Source organism: Triturus cristatus, chromosome 9 (assembly GCF_964204655.1).
Source record: "Triturus cristatus chromosome 9, aTriCri1.1, whole genome shotgun sequence".
NCBI lineage: Eukaryota > Metazoa > Chordata > Amphibia > Caudata > Salamandridae > Triturus > Triturus cristatus.
Window position 1 is genome coordinate 690,392,773 of NC_140592.1, and position 17,945 is coordinate 690,410,717.

The window sequence follows — 17,945 nt, forward strand, 5'->3', positions numbered from 1 at the left end:
CGGGGTGAAAACCTATCAGACGGACACACTGGCGAACCGTTCCGCATTCAGCCTTGCAGACATGTCGGATATTGTTCGGCGCCTAAATGAGTGTTGCCATGGACTCGGCCGTGCTGCTTATTAACCCAGACGGTGCCCTTTGACTCCGGGGCCCAGCTGACGTCAGCCCAATGTGACTGCCATGGGTTGTTGCTGCTGCCTGCTGAATCGGCGCTTTTCTTTCCCAGAAGATTAGAAGGCAGGTGTCCTACCTCGCTTTGAGACCGGACTGTGCTCTCTTGGTGGCACTGCGGGCGAGGTACCAGGCTCGGCCGCTGCCAGATTCGGCTGCGAGTCTGTTCTGGCCAGTGAAGCCCGCAGTCCTGCTAATTCCTGCGTCTAATGAGTAATCCCTGCTCCCTGGATGTGCCTGGACTGCGGACGGGGTAATTATGAGGCAATCGCAGTAGGAAGAGTCGGGAGTAGCTTGCTGAAATGGGATGCCTTAATGTTGTTTTAGCTCGCAGCCGCCAAAGGATGCGCCGAATTTCACATTTTTGTCACTGTATTGTTATGTCTCGCTCAGCACCAGAGTGGCTATGATTTTTCAGTAGGTAACCTCGACCAGTGGTTTGCGTGTTTCCTTTAAAATATGCAGTTTTTGTCATACTGTGGTGTTACACCCTCCCATCAAAAATATATAAAATCCATCTTCCAACCCCTAATCTTGAAACGCGGGAGGCCCACTCACTGCTTCAGACTCGAGCAGTCCATATGTTAACTGATGACGTGCAGGCAGTGTACTAAACACAGTGATGCATAACCCAGGAATACTGCTTCTTCCATAATGCGTGGAATGGACATTGGACAAAGCAGTTGTTGTTCTAAGGGTGCTCCTGCCCGCCCCCACATCAGTGGAAATAGGTTGGTGATCTTAGTAGTTCACCTACAAAATACAGATACATTTGGGGAGTATGTTTTAAACTCCGGACATGTACACAGGAGCGCGGTGGGCAGGGCCGGACTGGGAACAGAATCCGGCCCTGGCAAACTGCTCAGCCGGGCTCCCGGGGTGAGGGGGAGTGCAGATGAGCAGTTTGCGGTGGTGGGTTTCAAAAAGATTGGATCCCTCTTTTTTTTTTTGGTCAATGTTTTGTTGTCCATGGTACAGCGATTTTATTTGCCTCCGAGGTGGACTGGTCGAGCTGCATGTTACTTAGCCTGGGCATCTACACTGAATAAAATCAGTTTTGTTTTCTGTCCTTCCCCCTTACTTGCTTGTTTCTTTGTAATACTATTTGATCTAGTTTCTCTCTGGGCCTGCCCACTCATCGGACATGTGCCTCATCTGATCTACCCCTCCTGGAGTCACTTACCACATAACCACCCCCCAAGAGTGCTGCCCCGCTTCCGTGTTCTTTGGCACTGAGGCAGAATGTTAAAAGAGAAGAAGGTTGCCGTGGCAATGGGGTTTGTGAAAATACAACCGCACTGCAGCTGGGGTACCCCTTTTTTGGACCAGGATAGAATTATGTTCTAGGTCTCCCAGGATAGTGGGCTCTGTATTTTTTTCCTGGCACTATAAATAGCTGATATTGTTTTTCTACTTTTTAATGACACTCGGGGTCTAAAAGCTTATTCAGTGGAAACCCGGGGAGAGAAACACAGCCCTTTATAGGCTATAAAGGACCGTGTTTCTCGAGCTCAGGTTTCCATTTAATAAGCTTTTGCAACCCGAGTGTCATTAAAATGGAGAGAAACAATATCAGCTATTTATAAAGCCTAGAAAAAAACACTAAGGTTACAAGCGCTATAGTAACACAATTTATGTTTAGTATTGTTAGTATAAATGCTTTTTTATTACAACCTTTATTGGCATTATTAGTTGTAATCCTGTCTCACGTCCATTGGCCTGACTGGGCAAAAGGACCAGGACACACGGTTTGTGAGGGGAAAGCTCAGGAGTGGAGGGGCACGTGGAGTCGCGGGGGGCAAAGGATTCAGCTGGTAATCAAAGCACTAGGGTTTCAATAGAAGCCCCTCCAGTCCAGTCCATTCGAAGAGAGATGGGGGCCTGGGGAGGAGAGAGAGCAGATAAACAAAGAGGCCAAACAGTGAATGTGCATAAGATTGACACTGTTTAATCGTTGAAAACGACCCCTCCGCAGAGGGGCAGGCAATTAAATGGACAGGTGGGTAGAACTCTGCTGCCCTCACGCCCAAGGGTAATCCTAGAAGGGAAAGGCCAAAGAAAGAAAGAGCACAGGCGACAAGCTCGCACCAAAAGGAGAGGCCAAGATTTGAATGTGCATAGAGCACAAACACCCCCTGCAACTAACCATGACCTGGGCACCTCTCGGCATTGTTAAAGTTAGAGCTATTGGCATTGCTCATGACAATTCCGTTTCTTTAAATGTTTTACAAAAAAAACATAAACAAAAATAATGTCATGAGCAATGCCAATAGCTCTAACTTTACCAATGCCGAGACCATTGCATTGTAAATGCTTGTTGGAACTGCTTCTGTTTACCCCTGTCCCCCCGACTCTTCTGCTGGGGACCCTGCCCACCTTTGGCGGAATCTCCCACGTTACCCTTGTGGACCCTGGTACTGACCCAGCGGTCCGCCTCGTCAGCAAGCTTCCTCGGGTTAGTCAGCTTACTATCTATCAGGTGCTGGCGTAGCTCAGGAAAACAATTACTGGACAAGTGCTCCCATGCCATTAGATCAAGAAGCCCTTGATAATCATTCACCTTACTACCCTTTACCCAACCATCCAGCGCTCTGCAAAAGAAAGTCACATACTCCACATACGTACTATTGGGAATCTTAGTGCAACCCCTGAACCTCTGTCTATATAACTCAGGGGTCAACCCATACCTAGCCATCAATGCTTCCTTCATATGGGCATAAGAATTACGAACCTCAGCAGGTAAATCTAACAGTGTGTCCCGCCCTTCACTCAGGAACCTTCCCCACAACCCCGCTCCCCAATCTTTCTCAGGGACCCGGTGGGAAGACATGGCTACCTCGTAGGCTCTGAACCACTGCCCGATGTCGTCATTCCTGAAGAACTCCTTCACTACATCCTTGGGAATATAAACTCTTGGTTCCGCCGGTACTGGCGGTGTGCTGCCACCAGAGGGATTAAGCTCCAAACTTTTTGCTTTCAGCTCCAGCTCCCTCAGCTTCATGTCATGCTCTAATTGTAGTTTCTTTTCTTCCATGGCTAATCTTTGTTTTTCCATATCCATCTGCCCATGAAGTTTTGCCATTTCCACCTCGTGTGCCCGGGTTGCTGCCCTGTCCGCCAACTCTTCTGGCGACAGGCATCTGCCAAACTCATGGACACTTTCTGGTGGAACCACTTCCACCTGATTCTCTGGTGCCTTTGACTCATACCAGGCCCTCAGCGCCTTCACAAATTGTTCCTTCTTTTTCAATCCAGTTTGGGCAATCCTGAACTTGGAGCAAAGACCTTTCAAGTCTTCATTGGTACGATTCAGAAGTGCGTCTTCTTCCCAATCTACGTCTTCAAATCCAGAGATTATGGAAGCCGCCCTTCCGGCGGAAAGTGAACCAGGCATGGCTCTAACAACGGAGATTCTTGGCAAAACAAAAACAAATGCTAGCCTTGTGGCTGTGTTACTGGTCTGCTCTCACTACGTGGTGATCAGTGATTCACTATACGCAAACCACAAATGCAAATCCGTAAATCCCCACCGCTGCCACCAATGTTAGAAATGAGGGGGCTCTGGTTGGCGCAGGTGCGAACCCACGACAAGCAGGGACCCTTTACTTCTTGTCAGGGCGAAGGATGACTCCCAAGAATAACCCCTGCTCACCCTCTAGGTGCATGGCGCGAGCAGTCCAGGCTAAGTCTCAGGCGTACACGGTTAAGCAAATGCAATTACACATACAATAAACCCCTTGCATGCACCACAAACGGACACCAATCAGGTAGTATATAAAAATAAGCGTTATGTAGTTTCAGCAGAGTTAAATACAAGGCCCAGTAACGTTGAACTGATGGGGCCACAATTCTCAGGAATACGGTAAAGTTCTCTTTGTACGGAAAGTTCTTTAGGCGGGCACAAGGTGACTGTAGGCCTCAGCACACTCCGGGCTGAAGCGGCGACCGGGAAGCACACGGCAGATGACAGGGAAATCAGAACGTTGCGGACCCTGGATCCGATGCGAGCTCGCGGTCGAGTTCGTAAGTACAGTACCTTGTTTCTTGACGCGAAGGTGGGTGCGGGATGTCAGCGGCTCTTCAACCGAAGAGCGAGGCGGCGTCCGGGGCTCCCACACTTCACGATGGGTGTCTGATCTTCAGGCTCACGACCAGAGCGGGGTGTTGCAGGTTGCGGGTGAACAAAGCGGGGCAGCCGGGCACGCAGATACGTCCGGGCCGTCCGAGGCTTGGAGATGCTCACAAACGCCGATTCCGGCGGGAGGGTGAAGGTGCACAGCGAGCCTCCAGCGAGCGAGGTGACAGGGGTAGCCCAGCACAGCGTAGGGGGAGCGGCTCCGATCGAGCGAGGCTCTTCCCAAGGCGGGGGCGGCTAAGCAGTCCTGGTCACGGCTCAGGGAGGGACTGCGGCACGAGGGTCACAGCTCCGGCGAGGGAAAGGACACCACAGTCCAGCAGCAGGCGAGTGAAGATCAGGTAGAGCCCAATGGTCCTGGGGCTCAGTTCAGGGGGCAAGCTCAGTTCCAAGCCCTTGGAGATCGTTTTGGAAAAGCACAAGTCTTGAAAGTAAAAATAAAGCAAAGTCTTCAGCAACAGTTTCTCTTCTCCCCTTTGGCAGCAAGGTCACCACTGCAGGCCAATCCCCCAGGATAGGGACAGTCTTCCTCCTACAGCTTTCCCGGTGCCTCCTCCTCAGGCAGAGATTCTTCTTGGTCAAAAGCGGATCTAGTTTCTTAGGAGCAGGGCTCCTCCATTTATACCACCAATCTTTTGTTATCCCAGGCCAGGGGGGCCCTTGCCTAGTTCAGTCCGGTTTCTGAGCACTTTGTTTACGTGATGCAGGCTTCTTCTTTCAGAGCGCAGGGCAGAGTCATCAGACGCTCCACAGGGGGCGGAGTCGGCATTGAGGTAGCAGAGCACTGTCCTATTCAGAGCCTAGGAGCACTCCTCCCACCCATCTTCCTGTCGATCGTCCTATTCACCACCAGGCTACCTAGCCCTGCCCATCTGGGTTCCCCCAGCCCTGTCACTCACACCAGCCAGACATCAGATACACATCACGCAGAAGCGGCTGAAATGTTTAGGCAAGCAAAGGCCAACTTTCTAAAAGTGACATTTGCAAACCCGGAATATTAAAATAAACCTTGCGAAAAGATGTACCTTATTATTCCGAGTTCAGGCATACTAAACTCGATCTCCTACCATGTTCCCTGGGTCGGTTAGGATCATAGGGTGTAACAATCCAGGCCGCCCATACTGGACTATGAGAACAGCGTAGCCTTACAGCAGTGAACAACAAAATGGCGGTCATTCACTACCAGGACATGCCATGCATCTAGGCTTGTCCTACCTCAGGCTCACAACGCACCCTGCCCGTGGGCCTACCAGAGGGGTGACTAACATGCAGCTAAGGGAAGGTTTCAGGGACCGGCAAGTGTGGGCACTTGTCGGTCGGCGTGTCAGTACCAGACTGCACGCAGGTTCTGCGATGGCAGACCTTAGACGTATTTTACCGGCCGCTTCTGTGGGTGGCACAACCCGTGCTGCAAGCCCACCAGCGGTGTTTGCCTTTACATGCCCTGGCGCTCCTGGCGCACTTTACTGGGGTCTGATAGTAAATCAAACAATCCAATCATGGAATCCAACCAACATATACAATTTACAAAGGGAGCACTCGCACCGCGACACTGGTTGGCAGTGGCACAGCGCGCTGAGCGGCCAACACCATAAAATCACATGAGGCACAGCGACAAAAAAGAGGGAGGGAGACTCACGCCAAGGTGCCAGGTCTAACACGTGTCCCCTCCAGCTGAAAAGTGGGAAGAACTACCCTACCCCAGGGAGTTCCTCATCACTAAGGCGGAAAAATCTGGACAGACCGTCAGCATTGGCGTGATCCGTACCAGGGCGATGTTCCACCGTGAAATCCATCCCCTGTAGGGAAATGGACCACCTCAACAGCTTTGGATTCTCACCCCTCATATGCATCAACCATCTGAGGGGCCTGTGGTCCGTCTGAACCCGGAAGTGAGACCCAAACAAGTAGGGTCTTAGCTTCTTCAGCGCCCAGACCACAGCAAATGCCTCACGCTCAATAGCACTCCACCTCTGTTCCCGCGGAAGTAACCTCCTGCTAAGAAAGGCTACGGGTTGATCTAGGCCCTCCTCATTAATCTGTGAAAGGACAGCCCCCACACCATGCTCTGAAGCGTCTGTCTGAACGATAAACTCTTTGGAGAAGTTGGGAGCCAAGAGCACGGGCGCCGTGCACATAGCAGTTTTCAAGGCCTCAAAAGCTCTCTGACAGGTGTCAGTCCAGATCACCTTCCTGGGCTGCTTCTTCGAAGTCAGCGCTGTCAAGGGGGCAACCATGTTGCCATACCCCTTGACAAACCTCCTGTAGTACCCGGTGAGACCTAGGAAGGCTCTCACCTCTGTCTGGGTTTTGGGCGCCTCCCAATTCAGGATGGTCTCTATCTTGGGCTGAAGGGGTGCCACCTGGCCACTCCCAACTTGGTGTCCCAAGTACACCACGGAACCCTGCCCGATCTGGCACTTACTCGCCTTGATCGTGAGGCCTGCCTTCCGCAGCGCCATCAACACTTCCCAGAGGTGACGCAAGTGTTCCTCCCACGTGGAGCTGAACACGGCGATGTCATCCAGGTAGGCTGCACTGAACGAATCCAGCCCAGCCAACACCTGGTTGACCAATCTCTGGAAGGTGGCAGGGGCATTCTTCATCCCAAATGGCATAACCCAGAACTGGTAGTGCCCATCTGGGGTGGAAAATGCTGACCTCTCTTTGGCCCCCTCGGTCAAGGCGATCTGCCAATACCCAGACGTTAGATCAAACGTGCTGAGGTAGTTGGCAGCCCCTAGCCGATCGATGAGCTCATCAGCTCTGGGGATGGGGTGTGCGTCAGTCCTAGTGACTGAATTGAGTCCTCTGTAGTCCACACAGAACCGGAGTTCGGGTGTGGCTCCCGGCGCTGCAGCCTTTGGGACCAAGACCACGGGGCTGGCCCAAGGACTGCTAGAAGACTCAATGACCCCGAGTGCAAACATCTTGGAGACCTCCTCCTTGATGCATGTCCTCACCCTGTCAGTCACCCTGTTGGCCTTGTGCCGCACAGGTGGGCTATCCCCAGTGTCCACATCATGGACGCACCAATCAGTGACACCAGGGACCAGGGAAAACAGATCAGAAAATTGTCCCAGCAACTGGCGACAATCATTCTGTTGCTCAGGGGTCAGGGTGGAAGAGAGGATGACACCATCCACTGACCCATCTTGCTCCTTGGCTGACAGGAGGTCAGGAAGAGGTTCTGTCTCCTCTTCCATCCCCGCATCTGTTGCCAAGAGCATGCCCACTTGGGACCTCTCCAAGTGGGGCTTGAGGCGGTTGACATGTAGGACCCTTAAGGGGTTCCTGGGAGTCTTCAGGTCCACCACGTAGGTAACAGGACTCTTGCGCTCCACCACCTCAAAGGGACCGGTCCACTTATCCTGGAGCGCACATGGCTCCACGGGGGCCAAGACCCATACTTTCTGCCCAGGCTGAAGCTCTACCAGAGTGGCATTCTGGTCGTACCACCGCTTCATCTCCTCCTGGCTGGCTTCCAGATTTGCCTCAGCAAGTTGCCTGAAACGCCTAGTCTGATTCCTGAAGGCCAGCATGTAGCTATATACATTCTGGGGAGGTTTCCGGGGAGATTGCTCCCAGCCTTCCTTGACCAGACTTAGAGGTCCTCTGACGGGGTGACCATACAGAAGCTCAAAGGGACTGAACCCCAGAGACTTCTGTGGCACCTCACGGTAAGCGAAGAGAAGGCATGGTAAGAGGACGTCCCACTTGCGCCTCATGGGTCCTTCTAGGCCCATTATCATGCCCTTGAGGGTTCGGTTGAATCTCTCAACCAACCCGTTTCCTTGGGGGTGGTAAGGCGTGGTGAACTTGTAGGTTACACCACACTCTTGCCAAAGAGATTTCATGTACTTGGACATGAAATTGGTACCTCGGTCAGACACCACCTCTAGAGGGAATCCCACTCGGGAGAAAATTCCCATCAGTGCTCGTCCCACCACGGGGGCCGTCACTGTCCTCAGAGGAATGGCTTCCGGGTACAGGGTGGCATGGTCCACCAGGACCAGGATGAACCTATTGCCCATCGCTGTCCTGGGGTCCAGTGGCCCTACAATGTCAATCCCCACTCGCTGGAATGGAGTACCGACCACAGGGAATGGCTGGAGTGGAGCCTTCTGCTTCCTCCCACTCTTTCCACTTGCCTGGCAAGTCTGGCATGTCCTGCAGTGAGTATCCGAACTCCTGCGCATTTGAGGCCAATAAAAGTGGGTGACAAGCCTTTCAAAGGTCTTGTCCTGCCCCAAATGCCCTGCCAATGGCACATCGTGAGCCAGCCCCAGTAGGAAGGCTCTGAAGTCCTGGGGTACCACCAGCACACGGGCTGACCCAGGCTCAGCAACCTTAGGCTCTGTATATAGGAGGTCGTTCTCCCAGTAAATGAAATGTGATCCTGACTGATCACCTGCGGCCTGGTCTGCAGCCTGCTGCCGCATACCCACGAGAGAAGGGCACTCCTTCTGGGCCTTACAAAAGTCCTCCCTGGTGGGACCCCCTTCCTGCTGCCAATGGGTCAGCTCCGGCAGGTCTCCCAGTTCAGCTATTTGTTCCCCTGTAGGCTCCAGGGCATCCCCCTCAAGGTCTGCTTCCTCCTGGACCGTGGGAACTTCAGGGGCCGGCTTCCCGCGCCCCTTGCTCCTTCTCTCTGAGGCCGGTTCCTGGGCCTCCCTCTCAGACTCCAGGACCTCTTGAGTACCTCTACTGGCTGCCATGGACCGTGTGGTGACACACGCCCAATCTGGCATACCCAACATCTCCAGGTGAGCACTCCGCTCCACCTTAGCCCAAGGTGAGCTCTCCAAATCGTTCCCTAACAAACAGTCTACAGGCATGGCGGGCCTCACAGCTACCTGAAGAGTACCAGAGACCCCCCCCCCCCACTTGAAGGGAACCTGAGCCACCTTGCAGTGCCTCTCTGTGTTGTCAGCGGCAACAACGGGATAGAATGCATTGGGGACCACCTGCTCCTGAGACACCAGGTGACACCTGACAGCTGTCACACTGGCTCCTGTATCTCTAAGAGCTTCCACCCTATGGCCATTTATGGTCACCCACTGCCTGTACTTCTTAGTGTTCTCAGGCAGCTGGGTTGGAGGGACCACTTCACGGTCTCCTAGCGAGACCAGGGACATCTCTGCGGGACCCCACCCACCTTGGACATCCCTCTCCTCCCCCAAGGCTACACTAGTCACCTGCCGGGGTGGAGCACCAGTGGGTGCTGGTTTTCCAAACAACGGACACTTTACATCAGAGGCAAAATGCCCCAAATTGTTACACCTGTAACATCTTACGGGCCCCTTCTGAACAGGAGGACCTGTCGGGGCCCCGGTCGGTTTCTGGGGTGGGGGAGGCTGAGAACCCTTCCCTTGGTTCCCTTGGGGATTATTTTGGGGCCCTTTTTGGAACTGCTTCTGTTTACCCCTGTCCCCCCCACTCTTCTGCTGGGGACCCTGCCCACCTTTGGCGGAATCTCCCACGGTACCCTTGTGGACCCTGGTACTGACCCAGCGGTCCGCCTCGTCAGCAAGCTTCCTCGGGTTAGTCAGCTTACTATCTATCAGGTGCTGGCATAGCTCAGGAAAACAATTACTGGACAAGTGCTCCCATGCCATTAGATCAAGAAGCCCTTGATAATCATTCACCTTACTACCCTTTACCCAACCATCCAGCGCTCTGCAAAAGAAAGTCACATACTCCACATACGTACTATTGGGAATCTTAGTGCAACCCCTGAACCTCTGTCTATATAACTCAGGGGTCAACCCATACCTAGCCATCAATGCTTCCTTCATATGGGCATAAGAATTACGAACCTCAGCAGGTAAATCTAACAGTGTGTCCCGCCCTTCACTCAGGAACCTTCCCCACAACCCCGCTCCCCAATCTTTCTCAGAGACCCGGTGGGAAGACATGGCTACCTCGTAGGCTCTGAACCACTGCCCGATGTCGTCATTCCTGAAGAACTCCTTCACTACATCCTTGGGAATATAAACTCTTGGTTCCGCCGGTACTGGCGGTGTGCTGCCACCAGAGGGATTAAGCTCCAAACTTTTTGCTTTCAGCTCCAGCTCCCTCAGCTTCATGTCATGCTCTAATTGTAGTTTCTTTTCTTCCATGGCTAATCTTTGTTTTTCCATATCCATCTGCCCATGAAGTTTTGCCATTTCCACCTCGTGTGCCCGGGTTGCTGCCCTGTCCGCCAACTCTTCTGGCGACAGGCATCTGCCAAACTCATGGACACTTTCTGGTGGAACCACTTCCACCTGATTCTCTGGTGCCTTTGACTCATACCAGGCCCTCAGCGCCTTCACAAATTGTTCCTTCTTTTTCAATCCAGTTTGGGCAATCCTGAACTTGGAGCAAAGACCTTTCAAGTCTTCATTGGTACGATTCAGAAGTGCGTCTTCTTCCCAATCTACGTCTTCAAATCCAGAGATTATGGAAGCCGCCCTTCCGGCGGAAAGTGAACCAGGCATGGCTCTAACAACGGAGATTCTTGGCAAAACAAAAACAAATGCTAGCCTTGTGGCTGTGTTACTGGTCTGCTCTCACTACGTGGTGATCAGTGATTCACTATACGCAAACCACAAATGCAAATCCGTAAATCCCCACCGCTGCCACCAATGTTAGAAATGAGGGGGCTCTGGTTGGCGCAGGTGCGAACCCACGACAAGCAGGGACCCTTTACTTCTTGTCAGGGCGAAGGATGACTCCCAAGAATAACCCCTGCTCACCCTCTAGGTGCGTGGCGCGAGCAGTCCAGGCTAAGTCTCAGGCGTACACGGTTAAGCAAATGCAATTACACATACAATAAACCCCTTGCATGCACCACAAACGGACACCAATCAGGTAGTTTATAAAAATAAGCGTTATGTAGTTTCAGCAGAGTTAAATACAAGGCCCAGTAACGTTGAACTGATGGGGCCACAATTCTCAGGAATACGGTAAAGTTCTCTTTGTACGGAAAGTTCTTTAGGCGGGCACAAGGTGACTGTAGGCCTCAGCACACTCCGGGCTGAAGCGGCGACCGGGAAGCACACGGCAGATGACAGGGAAATCAGAACGTTGCGGACCCTGGATCCGATGCGAGCTCGCGGTCGAGTTCGTAAGTACAGTACCTTGTTTCTTGACGCGAAGGTGGGTGCGGGATGTCAGCGGCTCTTCAACCGAAGAGCGAGGCGGCGTCCGGGGCTCCCACACTTCACGATGGGTGTCTGATCTTCAGGCTCACGACCAGAGCGGGGTGTTGCAGGTGGCGGGTGAACAAAGCGGGGCAGCCGGGCACGCAGATACGTCCGGGCCGTCCGAGGCTTGGAGATGCTCACAAACGCCGATTCCGGCGGGAGGGTGAAGGTGCACAGCGAGCCTCCAGCGAGCGAGGTGACAGGGGTAGCCCAGCACAGCGTAGGGGGAGCGGCTCCAATCGAGCGAGGCTCTTCCCAAGGCGGGGGCGGCTAAGCAGTCCTGGTCACGGCTCAGGGAGGGACTGCGGCACGAGGGTCACAGCTCCGGCGAGGGAAAGGACACCACAGTCCAGCAGCAGGCGAGTGAAGATCAGGTAGAGCCCAATGGTCCTGGGGCTCAGTTCAGGGGGCAAGCTCAGTTCCAAGCCCTTGGAGATCGTTTTGGAAAAGCACAAGTCTTGAAAGTAAAAATAAAGCAAAGTCTTCAGCAACAGTTTCTCTTCTCCCCTTTGGCAGCAAGGTCACCACTGCAGGCCAATCCCCCAGGATAGGGACAGTCTTCCTCCTACAGCTTTCCCGGTGCCTCCTCCTCAGGCAGAGATTCTTCTTGGTCAAAAGCGGATCTAGTTTCTTAGGAGCAGGGCTCCTCCATTTATACCACCAATCTTTTGTTATCCCAGGCCAGGGGGGCCCTTGCCTAGTTCAGTCCGGTTTCTGAGCACTTTGTTTACGTGATGCAGGCTTCTTCTTTCAGAGCGCAGGGCAGAGTCATCAGACGCTCCACAGGGGGCGGAGTCGGCATTGAGGTAGCAGAGCACTGTCCTATTCAGAGCCTAGGAGCACTCCTCCCACCCATCTACCTGTCGATCGTCCTATTCACCACCAGGCTACCTAGCCCTGCCCATCTGGGTTCCCCCAGCCCTGTCACTCACACCAGCCAGACATCAGATACACATCACGCAGAAGCGGCTGAAATGTTTAGGCAAGCAAAGGCCAACTTTCTAAAAGTGACATTTGCAAACCCGGAATATTAAAATAAACCTTGCGAAAAGATGTACCTTATTATTCCGAGTTCAGGCATACTAAACTCGATCTCCTACCATGTTCCCTGGGTCGGTTAGGATCATAGGGTGTAACAATCCAGGCCGCCCATACTGGACTATGAGAACAGCATAGCCTTACAGCAGTGAACAACAAAATGGCGGTCATTCACTACCAGGACATGCCATGCATCTAGGCTTGTCCTACCTCAGGCTCACAACGCACCCTGCCCGTGGGCCTACCAGAGGGGTGACTAACATGCAGCTAAGGGAAGGTTTCAGGGACCGGCAAGTGTGGGCACTTGTCGGTCGGCGTGTCAGTACCAGACTGCATGCAGGTTCTGCGATGGCAGACCTTAGACGTATTTTACCGGCCGCTTCTGTGGGTGGCACAACCCGTGCTGCAAGCCCACCAGCGGTGTTTGCCTTTACATGCCTTGGCGCTCCTGGCGCACTTTACTGGGGTCTGATAGTAAATCAAACAATCCAATCATGGAATCCAACCAACATATACAATTTACAAAGGGAGCACTCGCACCGCGACACTGGTTGGCAGTGGCACAGCGCGCAGAGCGGCCAACACCATAAAATCACATGAGGCACAGCGACAAAAAAGAGGGAGGGAGACTCACGCCAAGGTGCCAGGTCTAACACGTGTCCCCTCCAGCTGAAAAGTGGGGAGAACTACCCTACCCCAGGGAGTTCCTCATCACTAAGGCGGAAAAATCTGGACAGACCGTCAGCATTGGCGTGATCCGTACCAGGGCGATGTTCCACCGTGAAATCCATCACCTGTAGGGAAATGGACCACCTCAACAGCTTTGGATTCTCACCCCTCATATGCATCAACCATCTGAGGGGCCTGTGGTCCGTCTGAACCCGGAAGTGAGACCCAAACAAGTAGGGTCTTAGCTTCTTCAGCGCCCAGACCACAGCAAATGCCTCACGCTCAATAGCACTCCACCTCTGTTCCCGCGGAAGTAACCTCCTGCTAAGAAAGGCTACGGGTTGATCTAGGCCCTCCTCATTAATCTGTGAAAGGACAGCCCCCACACCATGCTCTGAAGCGTCTGTCTGAACGATAAACTCTTTGGAGAAGTTGGGAGCCAAGAGCACGGGCGCCGTGCACATAGCAGTTTTCAAGGCCTCAAAAGCTCTCTGACAGGTGTCAGTCCAGATCACCTTCCTGGGCTGCTTCTTCGAAGTCAGCGCTGTCAAGGGGGCAACCATGTTGCCATACCCCTTGACAAACCTCCTGTAGTACCCGGTGAGACCTAGGAAGGCTCTCACCTCTGTCTGGGTTTTGGGCGCCTCCAAATTCAGGATGGTCTCTATCTTGGGCTGAAGGGGTGCCACCTGGCCACTCCCAACTTGGTGTCCCAAGTACACCACGGAACCCTGCCCGATCTGGCACTTACTCGCCTTGATCGTGAGGCCTGCCTTCCGCAGCGCCATCAACACTTCCCAGAGGTGACGCAAGTGTTCCTCCCACGTGGAGCTGAACACGGCGATGTCATCCAGGTAGGCTGCACTGAACGAATCCAGCCCAGCCAACACCTGGTTGACCAATCTCTGGAAGGTGGCAGGGGCATTCTTCATCCCAAATGGCATAACCCGGAACTGGTAGTGCCCATCTGGGGTGGAAAATGCTGACCTCTCTTTGGCCCCCTCGGTCAAGGCGATCTGCCAATACCCAGACGTTAGATCAAACGTGCTGAGGTAGTTGGCAGCCCCTAGCCGATCGATGAGCTCATCAGCTCTGGGGATGGGGTGTGCGTCAGTCCTAGTGACTGAATTGAGTCCTCTGTAGTCCACACAGAACCGGAGTTCGGGTGTGGCTCCCGGCGCTGCAGCCTTTGGGACCAAGACCACGGGGCTGGCCCAAGGACTGCTAGAAGACTCAATGACCCCGAGTGCAAACATCTTGGAGACCTCCTCCTTGATGCATGTCCTCACCCTGTCAGTCACCCTGTAGGCCTTGTGCCGCACAGGTGGGCTATCCCCAGTGTCCACATCATGGACGCACCAATCAGTGACACCAGGGACCAGGGAAAACAGATCAGAAAATTGTCCCAGCAACTGGCGACAATCATTCTGTTGCTCAGGGGTCAGGGTGGAAGAGAGGATGACACCATCCACTGACTCATCTTGCTCCTTGGCTGACAGGAGGTCAGGAAGAGGTTCTGTCTCCTCTTCCATCCCCGCATCTGTTGCCAAGAGCATGCCCACTTGGGACCTCTCCAAGTGGGGCTTGAGGCGGTTGACATGTAGGACCCGTAAGGGGTTCCTGGGAGTCTTCAGGTCCACCACGTAGGTAACAGGACTCTTGCGCTCCACCACCTCAAAGGGACCGGTCCACTTATCCTGGAGCGCACATGGCTCCACGGGGGCCAAGACCCATACTTTCTGCCCAGGCTGAAGCTCTACCAGAGTGGCATTCTGGTCGTACCACCGCTTCATCTCCTCCTGGCTGGCTTCCAGATTTGCCTCAGCAAGTTGCCTGAAACGCCTAGTCTGATTCCTGAAGGCCAGCATGTAGCTATATACATTCTGGGGAGGTTTCCGGGGAGATTGCTCCCAGCCTTCCTTGACCAGACTTAGAGGTCCTCTGACGGGGTGACCATACAGAAGCTCAAAGGGACTGAACCCCAGAGACTTCTGTGGCACCTCACGGTAAGCGAAGAGAAGGCATGGTAAGAGGACGTCCCACTTGCGCCTCATGGGTCCTTCTAGGCCCATTATCATGCCCTTGAGGGTTCGGTTGAATCTCTCAACCAACCCGTTTCCTTGGGGGTGGTAAGGCGTGGTGAACTTGTAGGTTACACCACACTCTTGCCAAAGAGATTTCATGTACTTGGACATGAAATTGGTACCTCGGTCAGACACCACCTCTAGAGGGAATCCCACTCGGGAGAAAATTCCCATCAGTGCACGTCCCACCACGGGGGCCGTCACTGTCCTCAGAGGAATGGCTTCCGGGTACAGGGTGGCATGGTCCACCAGGACCAGGATGAACCTATTGCCCATCGCTGTCCTGGGGTCCAGTGGCCCTACAATGTCAATCCCCACTCGCTGGAATGGAGTACCGACCACAGGGAATGGCTGGAGTGGAGCCTTCTGCTTCCTCCCACTCTTTCCACTTGCCTGGCAAGTCTGGCATGTCCTGCAGTGAGTATCCGAACTCCTGCGCATTTGAGGCCAATAAAAGTGGGTGACAAGCCTTTCAAAGGTCTTGTCCTGCCCCAAATGCCCTGCCAATGGCACATCGTGAGCCAGCCCCAGTAGGAAGGCTCTGAAGTCCTGGGGTACCACCAGCACACGGGCTGACCCAGGCTCAGCAACCTTAGGCTCTGTATATAGGAGGTCGTTCTCCCAGTAAATGAAATGTGATCCTGACTGATCACCTGCGGCCTGGTCTGCAGCCTGCTGCCGCATACCCACGAGAGAAGGGCACTCCTTCTGGGCCTTACAAAAGTCCTCCCTGGTGGGACCCCCTTCCTGCTGCCAATGGGTCAGCTCCGGCAGGTCTCCCAGTTCAGCTATTTGTTCCCCTGTAGGCTCCAGGGCATCCCCCTCAAGGTCTGCTTCCTCCTGGACCGTGGGAACTTCAGGGGCCGGCTTCCCGCGCCCCTTGCTCCTTCTCTCTGAGGCCAGTTCCTGGGCCTCCCTCTCAGACTCCAGGACCTCTTGAGTACCTCTACTGGCTGCCATGGACCGTGTGGTGACACACGCCCAATCTGGCATACCCAACATCTCCAGGTGAGCACTCCGCTCCACCTTAGCCCAAGGTGAGCTCTCCAAATCGTTCCCTAACAAACAGTCTACAGGCATGGCGGGCCTCACAGCCACCTGAAGAGTACCAGAGACCCCCGCCCCCACTCGAAGGGAACCTGAGCCACCTTGCAGTGCCTCTCTGTGTTGTCAGCGGCAACAACGGGATAGAATGCATTGGGGACCACCTGCTCCTGAGACACCAGGTGACACCTGACAGCTGTCACACTGGCTCCTGTATCTCTAAGAGCTTCCACCCTATGGCCATTTATGGTCACCCACTGCCTGTACTTCTTAGTGTTCTCAGGCAGCTGGGTTGGAGGGACCACTTCACGGTCTCCTAGCGAGACCAGGGACATCTCTGCGGGACCCCACCCACCTTGGACATCCCTCTCCTCCCCCAAGGCTACACTAGTCACCTGCCGGGGTGGAGCACCAGTGGGTGCTGGTTTACCAAACAACGGACACTTTACATCAGAGGCAAAATGCCCCAAATTGTTACACCTGTAACATCTTACGGGCCCCTTCTGAACAGGAGGACCTGTCGGGGCCCCGGTCGGTTTCTGGGGTGGGGGAGGCTGAGAACCCTTCCCTTGGTTCCCTTGGGGATTATTTTGGGGCCCTTTTTGGAACTGCTTCTGTTTACCCCTGTCCCCCCCACTCTTCTGCTGGGGACCCTGCCCACCTTTGGCGGAATTTCCCACGGTACCCTTGTGGACCCTGGTACTGACCCAGCGGTCCGCCTCGTCAGCAAGCTTCCTCGGGTTAGTCAGCTTACTATCTATCAGGTGCGGGCGTAGCTCAGGAAAACAATTACTGGACAAGTGCTCCCATGCCATTAGATCAAGAAGCCCTTGATAATCATTCACCTTACTACCCTTTACCCAACCATCCAGCGCTCTGCAAAAGAAAGTCACATACTCCACATACGTACTATTGGGAATCTTAGTGCAACCCCTGAACCTCTGTCTATATAACTCAGGGGTCAACCCATACCTAGCCATCAATGCTTCCTTCATATGGGCATAAGAATTACGAACCTCAGCAGGTAAATCTAACAGTGTGTCCCGCCCTTCACTCAGGAACCTTCCCCACAACCCCGCTCCCCAATCTTTCTCAGGGACCCGGTGGGAAGACATGGCTACCTCGTAGGCTCTGAACCACTGCCCGATGTCGTCATTCCTGAAGAACTCCTTCACTACATCCTTGGGAATATAAACTCTTGGTTCCGCCGGTACTGGCGGTGTGCTGCCACCAGAGGGATTAAGCTCCAAACTTTTTGCTTTCAGCTCCAGCTCCCTCAGCTTCATGTCATGCTCTAATTGTAGTTTCTTTTCTTCCATGGCTAATCTTTGTTTTTCCATATCCATCTGCCCATGAAGTTTTGCCATTTCCACCTCGTGTGCCCGGGTTGCTGCCCTGTCCGCCAACTCTTCTGGCGACAGGCATCTGCCAAACTCATGGACACTTTCTGGTGGAACCACTTCCACCTGATTCTCTGGTGCCTTTGACTCATACCAGGCCCTCAGCGCCTTCACAAATTGTTCCTTCTTTTTCAATCCAGTTTGGGCAATCCTGAACTTGGAGCAAAGACCTTTCAAGTCTTCATTGGTACGATTCAGAAGTGCGTCTTCTTC

At 53.6% G+C, this 17,945-nt stretch overlaps 1 protein-coding gene across 2 annotated transcripts in view; it reads left to right on the forward strand.

Moving 5' to 3' along the window:
- The first annotated feature begins 233 nt into the window (after nt 1-233).
- The window catches only part of LOC146798507 (uncharacterized), a 152,679-nt gene continuing 134,967 nt past the window's right edge, over nt 234-17,945 (forward strand). The window contains exon 1 of one of the 2 annotated variants that reach the window (XM_085625785.1): nt 234-425. The gene's annotated coding sequence lies outside the window, so the exon portion shown is untranslated. The remainder of the gene's footprint in view (nt 426-17,945) is intronic. The other variant, XM_085625788.1, reaches the window with a different exon arrangement.